Source organism: Rutidosis leptorrhynchoides, chromosome 3, assembly GCF_046630445.1.
Source record: "Rutidosis leptorrhynchoides isolate AG116_Rl617_1_P2 chromosome 3, CSIRO_AGI_Rlap_v1, whole genome shotgun sequence".
In the NCBI taxonomy this organism is placed as follows: domain Eukaryota; kingdom Viridiplantae; phylum Streptophyta; class Magnoliopsida; order Asterales; family Asteraceae; genus Rutidosis; species Rutidosis leptorrhynchoides.
Genome location: NC_092335.1, coordinates 243,137,871 through 243,145,233, shown reverse-complemented (window position 1 = coordinate 243,145,233; position 7,363 = coordinate 243,137,871). Strand labels below are relative to the sequence as shown.

At 32.4% G+C, this 7,363-nt stretch overlaps 1 long non-coding RNA gene across 2 annotated transcripts; it reads left to right on the top strand.

The window, feature by feature from the left end:
* Positions 1–2,140: 2,140 nt before the first annotated feature.
* On the top strand, positions 2,141–3,603 carry LOC139897325 (uncharacterized). 2 transcript variants are annotated; one of them, XR_011776517.1, is made up of 4 exons: positions 2,141–2,263; positions 2,389–2,476; positions 2,576–2,680; positions 2,783–3,603. It is a non-coding gene; the product is annotated as an uncharacterized lncRNA (long non-coding RNA). The 2 variants fall into 2 exon arrangements; XR_011776516.1 differs by lacking the exon at positions 2,141–2,263 and having other exon boundaries at positions 2,382–2,476.
* The last annotated feature ends 3,760 nt before the right edge of the window (positions 3,604–7,363 follow it).

Sequence of the window (7,363 nt, the reverse complement as noted above, 5' to 3'; positions counted from 1 at the left end):
TGGATAATCAGAAATATGCTGGACAAACTTGTCTGCAGCAGTGGTAATTTCAGTCGCTTTTTTTGTGCGAGTATCAGTATTCTCCGCGCAGAACTTGGCGATCATATCTTGCAAGAAATTCGGTTGTTCAAACTTATGTTGCATTGACTTAGGCGCAATGCTTCTAAAAGCATCCGCTAAAAATATTGAGCATTTTCTCTGCGAACAGTATCAGATGCTTCACCTTCGTCCCCATGACGAGGGAAATTTGTTGGTGGTCTTCTTCGCTTAACATGTGGAATTTTTACAAATTCCTCTGCATTGTCCGAATCATCAGAAAATTTACTTTCTTCTCTTGGCGCTTTTGCAGTCTTTGAATTATAAACCGAATTTAAAATAACACATTCATCTGCGCCATCGCTATCACTATCGCGATGGTTAACAACTAAGCGATCAACTTGTGATCCAGAATCATTCAACGGCCATAGGTAAGTTCGCGGTATGCGAGATTCACGACCATCCTTTCTAGCTTGTTCAATAGCAGTGCCAAGGACTTTGTCTGCTTTTCCAGCCAAAATCCTTAATCGCTTGCCATCAGCGACAGTTTCTTCACGATGTTGTTGTAAATTCCAACGCGCTGCCATTTTTTCAGCAGCAACCTTTAGTTGCGAATCGGTATTAGCAGGATTGCCACTAGGCGCTTTAGCTAGCGGTTCTTGCCCTGAACTTCCCGCGATAGTATTAACATTTGCCTGCATACTACTTGAAAAGGAATTTTGCGAATCAGTAACTAACACATCAGCATTGATGGAACTGATGGAACTTCCTGCTTGTTCCGTATTAGCTGCCATATTCAGCGATCAAATCAGCTAATACGCCTCAGCGACTTCCTGTAAATCATCGTAACAATACACGATTTAAGTTAAACAAAGCAACTGATTGTTTGACAGCACAAAACAAAAAATTTCAAGTTTAATTCGTAAAACGTGTCCCATGGATGGCGCCAATTGATCAATCCCTAATTAATGAGTTACTTAATTACGGATTGAGTGCAATGAGATTAAGATGGAGAATGGGATGTTTGATGATTATTTTGGGCCCTTATGATCGTCTTTCACTTTATCCATCAAGTGATTAACCACCCCGACCCGGTCTTGATTGTCAATTAGCATAATTCACCTTAGCACAATGTAGAAATTCCTTGGGCGAAGTCACAAGTGAAAATCACAAAGACTTGGCAAAATGGCAGAGAATCAACAACCTATAAATGAGAGGCCAAGCTCCGTATTTATAGTATTCGAAATATCCGCGGTCTGCGGACTATTTAACTATCCGCGGAAACTTAGCGGATTAAACCGCAGTCTTTTATTAAAGCGGAAACATAACCGCTATACTTATTTTCAGCGGATATTCCACACCTTTTTATTATAGTTCGCGTAACTTCTGCTTTTGGCCTTTAGCCAATAAAATATACATATACAATGCTATGTATATGATCAACAGCCTCTCCATACTCTATCGTTGCCCTTACTATACTTTGTTGTTGTTATATAGGTACTAGGTGGGACTCAAAAGTATGCAACAATAAAAAAAAGCTTGTCCATAGTGCGGAAATGAATGATTTTGGCGTCTTCATCAAAGACTTTTGATCCCATTGTGATGCGGGTCTTTTTTCAATTGCCATAGGTTTCGTGTGGATAGGTAATAGATGGTTCTTAATCTTTCGCTTTCTCGGTTAGATTGATTTCCATCTCTTTGTTGTTAGTGTAGGTGTGTTTCGGTTTTTAGCTTTGGGTCCGCTTTTTTGTTATTGTTGTGAGCTTGTTCGTTGTTTTCATTTTTTAGTTTGGGTTTTATGTTTCTAGGGGGTCTCATCTCTTTGATGAACTTCCTTTGTTTATAAAATTTTATCGTTTTTTCGCAAAAAAAATAATAATAAATAAATAATGAAATGTGTTGCTAGCTAGTATTCTATAAAATGTCTTTTCACCGTGAAGAGTGTTATTTTATGCATATGTATGAATCGGAGTTTAAAGATTAAATTACCCTTACATACTACTTACCACCCAGTTTTGGGTTGCCTCACTTTAGCAACAGCTTTAAAACGACATTTTTCACTTCCCTTAAAACCTCTATATTACGCCCTCCCTTGCACCGTGAACAAACAAAAACAAACAAATTAGGGTTTATGCTTGGCAATTTCAATCACCGCCATTCCCTGCTTGATTTCTTCTCTTCAACGACATCCAGATGAAGGCCAAAATCACTACCACCATCTTTATTGGTTCATCCTAACCCTTTTTTTTTTCTTTTTTTTTCTTCTTCAATGTTTGATTCCAATATTAAATTAGATGTGCAGCTGATATTTTGATATTATTTTTTGTTGGTTTCCCGATTGAAATAAATTAGGGTTCGTGAATGACGACTGAACATCCCCAAAACCGTCCACAACACCCTAGCCATCTTCCAGATAATCATTTCAAACTTTGGACATCAGGTACACATTTGCTTTCAATCTTTCATAATGATTTGATTGATTGATTAATTAGGAATTTAGATATTGAAACTGATTGAGTATTATATTAATGTAACCAAGTGTTCTCTAAGACCTATTTGAATAGATATGTGAAACATATCATCAAACATCAACATTCAGCATGGTTTATTGCCATCCTTTAAGGGTGTGAATTCTTATAGATAAGTTCGTCTTCCATCTCTCTCCATATTTTTTTTAGTATGTTCAATCATACGACGTATTAAAAAAATATGAAAAATAATCTTTTTTTCTACTGGTGTGTTACAGGCTTTTAATGCTAGTGTGAAATTAATGGGCGTTACAAGCCACTTTGTGACAGAGGAACTTGATGATGGGCCAATCATTGAACAAATGCTAAGCTTCTTGTTATAACTACTTTTTCCTATCTTTTTAACTAAATTTTTCTACCCATTTGACCATATAGAGATTAAATATATCCCAAAACAACCGATTCACAAGTGTATGGATCGAAATTGCCACCTTTAGTTTTTTTTACAAAATTGTATTCCAAGTAACTGAGAGATTACTTGAGGTGATGACCGAACAATTTAAGTGGATAAAGTTTATTTTTTGAGTTCACTTGATAACCTAAGCACCAACATATTGAGCGTTTAGGAAAATTTGATTTTGATTATGACTTTTCAGGTTGAAAGAGTGCACACGAGGATCATATGCTGAGTTTTTTGCAGAAATCGAAAAACCATGAGAAACAATGCCTTTTGAAAGCATTAAAATCCTATTGTGACTTGTGTCTTCTACCATATAAAGAGAACAGGACGGTTGTCTTTTTGATGTAAAGAAAAAAGTTAAGTTGAAAGTTTATAAGACCTTATTACTTCATTAATTTCAATCCTTGGTTATTTCAGGTTACATTTGGACCATTTTTGTATTTCTGATTTCCATATATTCACATTCAGAGCTTCATAAGTAGCAAAAGTCGGTCTTGGCAACTATTTCATTACGTGAGCTACAAATATGGTTGTAAGATTGAGGACTCCTGTACCATCATGTGCAAGAAAAATGATGTTCGATCATATTGTATAACTATTATCATGTATAACAAATGGAACTTTCGTAAGATAACAACAAATGGATATGTATAACTATTACTACTTACAAAACTTGCAAAAATATTATTATTCAGACGCCGCAGCAACGCGCCGCCAAACTTTATCCTAGTGTGTCAATATTTCAACTATGCAGGTAGATGTAGATTTTCTAGCATATAACTAATTTTTTGGGTGGCTAATTAACTAAATTTTTTCTTTATAAAAGTGGCATTACCATAAAAAAAATGTTTCACAAGTTCAACAAACAAATGCAGTGATGACTTTTTTTATATGAATTTTTCTAAAAATAGTCCTAAGGGCTATATTTAAGAAACTTAGACATGCACATATAATTTGTACATTTATAATAATCAACCATCCATTACTCTTAACTACTTCAATGTACAAGTTATTTATGATTAATTTAATTCTTAAGCAAGGGCTATGTTTATAAAAATCTTTTTTATATTTATATTTTTTTTTAAATATTAGTAAATAGAAACAACGATCTCACTTTATTAGTTGGTTACAATTCTGTTTCTACTTTCCTTATGAAAAGGTTATCCCCGATCATAGTTATGCATTTAATAAAAATATAAAATATTAAACTAGACATACAATATGAATATATGAATATAAATAATCGAACAATAATAAAAATCTCACAAAGGTATTTTGTTTTGACACGATAATAACATAACACAGCAATATACTAGTATATCTTTACGAAGTGCAAACTCACAATGTAATGTAACTTTCTTTGAAATCTATTTGGTTTACTAAAATATGAACAAAATTTATCTATTAGACTGTTTCCAACCCTGACTGTGATGTCAGAGTCAGATTGTGCACTTTTTGATGAAAAAGTGGGTTTTTGAATGTGACTATACTTGACCTCCGTTAACCCAAAATGTCAAGTTTTTGTGTCAAATATTTGAAGGATGAGGTGGTAAAATCTTATTGGAAATTGGGTGGGAAAAAATAAATTAAATATAAATATAAAATGGTAAAAATATGTGATTGGCTCAACGTAATTTCACGCACCAAGTTTGTCCCGTCTAAAAAGTAACTAACGAAGGTCAGCGTCAAAAATTGACGCCGGGTTAACGGCGTCAAATGCCGTCATTTCCTGCCACGTTTGTTGACTGACGCGACGTTAGTACAAGTCTAAAAACATTCGTCCTCTGATTTCTGATGAGTGGTAGGATTTTAATAATTTATACCAAGAAATGATCGGATGAGCGGATGTCAATATTACGTTCAACCCTCATCACTGAACCTAACCATCGTTAAAAAAAAGAACATGATTCATACCGCCGAGCTAGCCGAAAATCAAGTGACCCAATATGAATGAAAACATAAATTTAATTTAGTTATCTCGCCTTAGAATTAAAAAAAATAATAATAATGAATATTGAATGGTTCACAATATAAATGATATGAATGAAGTTGGTTGTTGATGACAATAAGCTGTTTAAAATGATTAATAATGTGAATGAATAAAAGGTTTTGGATGAAGTTGATTTTGAATAAAAATAACCTATTTTATAATTATTTCAAATGAATATGAATTATGTAATTTTACCTTATTAACCTATTATATTAATAAAAAAATAGCTCAAGACTCAAAAGATTTGCGGATTTCGACAATAAAAATTACAAAAATAATATGTTATTTATGAGCACATCAATTAAAACGGTAAAAATGTGTATAAGAAACAAATCAAGACAAAGCAGAAAGTGACAATGTGTACTTTAAATAGCAACAATATTTACAAAATGGAACGTCCCGCATCGATAAAGTGCATAAATACAACTCTACTTATAAGATTCAAGAGATATACTATTAGTGAGTAATGTCCCAAAATCTCACACACCTTATTTCAACAAAAAGATCTAACATTTTATTTACTTGTTACTTATCTAAGTTTATAAAAGCTTGCTCATGTATTTAAACATTGGTTTGTGAGCATCAATACTCTAGTACACAACTAAGTAGTACGGTTAGAAAAGTTCAAGCTGCAAACTAAATGTTTAAAGTAGTCAACATCCAATTCAATATAACAAACAACACATTTTGTAACTAGATAAGTAATAAAATAAACATTCAGTATAAGTACGTCAATGTTTGATGTGAATGGTAGAACTGAGGTGATGCCATATATTTCTCTTTCACTACATACAGTTTTGCTAGATGATAAAGTTGTATCAATATTAACTCGTTTTCTATCCAATCAAATCAAGAAGTTGTTCTTGCATAGCCAAATAATAAACATTGTCTACCAAAAAGATAAAAACATATTAGTATACTCCGTAATAGTTAATTAGATATATTTCATGTGTGGCTTCATATCAAATCCTAGATAATAAATGTTTAGGTAATTATTCACTTATTATATCTCATATAACAGCCAACACTTTATCTTCAAGACATAATGGTTCCAAGGCAATAAATAACATGAAATTTAATTTAATAACGGGGTGTCTGGATGTGAGTTTTGGACATAATTTTTATACCTATACGCGGTCAGGAAATATGTTTGTCATAGCTGCAACAAACGAAACATCCATATTTCTCTTTATCGCAAAAATACTAATTTTGGGTGAGTTTGTCTAATAATTTTTAGCTCAGGAAATTAGTCCATACACTAGAAAGCTCACCATTACAAACTTAAAACATAATCAAATTTAAACATATTCTTGAAACACGTTTGGTTATAGTTGGAATATCTGATTCTGATTGTTTCATATATTCCAACAACAAACAAAACACCCATGCAATGGAAATGTACATACAGTGTTAGTGTTAAGGGTCTAGAGAAGGGAACATGGCCATACCTGAATGTGAGTTTTTACGATTACCTTTACAATATTGGTTGCAATAGAAACTCTCAAAAAGGAATCCCAAATAGGTCACACATTATGTCTATAAGGTCAAAAGGAGAATGTAAAACCTACAAAAGGCTTCAAATAATTATAGCAACTCAATTTATGTACAATGTAATGGAACTTTTGTTCAGACATAAATAAACACTATTAGATCACTTGGAGCACACTAACCTGAAGCCTTTTCTAAACATGTTGATCAATGTTGTTGATAACAATCTGGTCACAAATTAAAAAAGTAAATCCAATTTTACCGATACTCAAATTCACTTTGTTGTTTTAGCTACTAACAGCAACTCGAATATTTCGAAATGGGTTATAAATTCTCGTTCATTAGTCATTAGCCTTTAACACAGATATATCCATTAACACCCGAAATACATATACAAATACATAAATATATCCGTTAACACCCGAATACATATACAAATACATAAATATTCATAGTGATATCTACACAACCTTTTTTTCTTCATACACAACCAAATTAAATTTTTGGACTATAATACCCTTCCTCATTAATTCTTTGACTTTTCAACTCATTGATTTTAACTATGTACGTATTGCCTTTTTTAAATTAAATTAAATATTGACATTTAAATTTAGCATAAATTCTACCCAAAATACATAAATTAGTCTAATTGTTATACTATTCTGTAGATTAGCAATTGCAATGGATATACAGCAAATTAGGATGAAAAAAAAAAAAAAAAAAAAACTACATCAAGTAAACACATACGTCAAGTTATATATACACATACCAAAAGACGTCAGTAAACACATACATCAAGTTTTATGACTATCGCCATTTAATTACAAAAGATAATCTAGTTCAAAAGTACCAAAAGATAATCATTCTCAAAGTACCAAAATACTAAATAGTTGATGCATCTTCAGACTAGATAATCTAGTT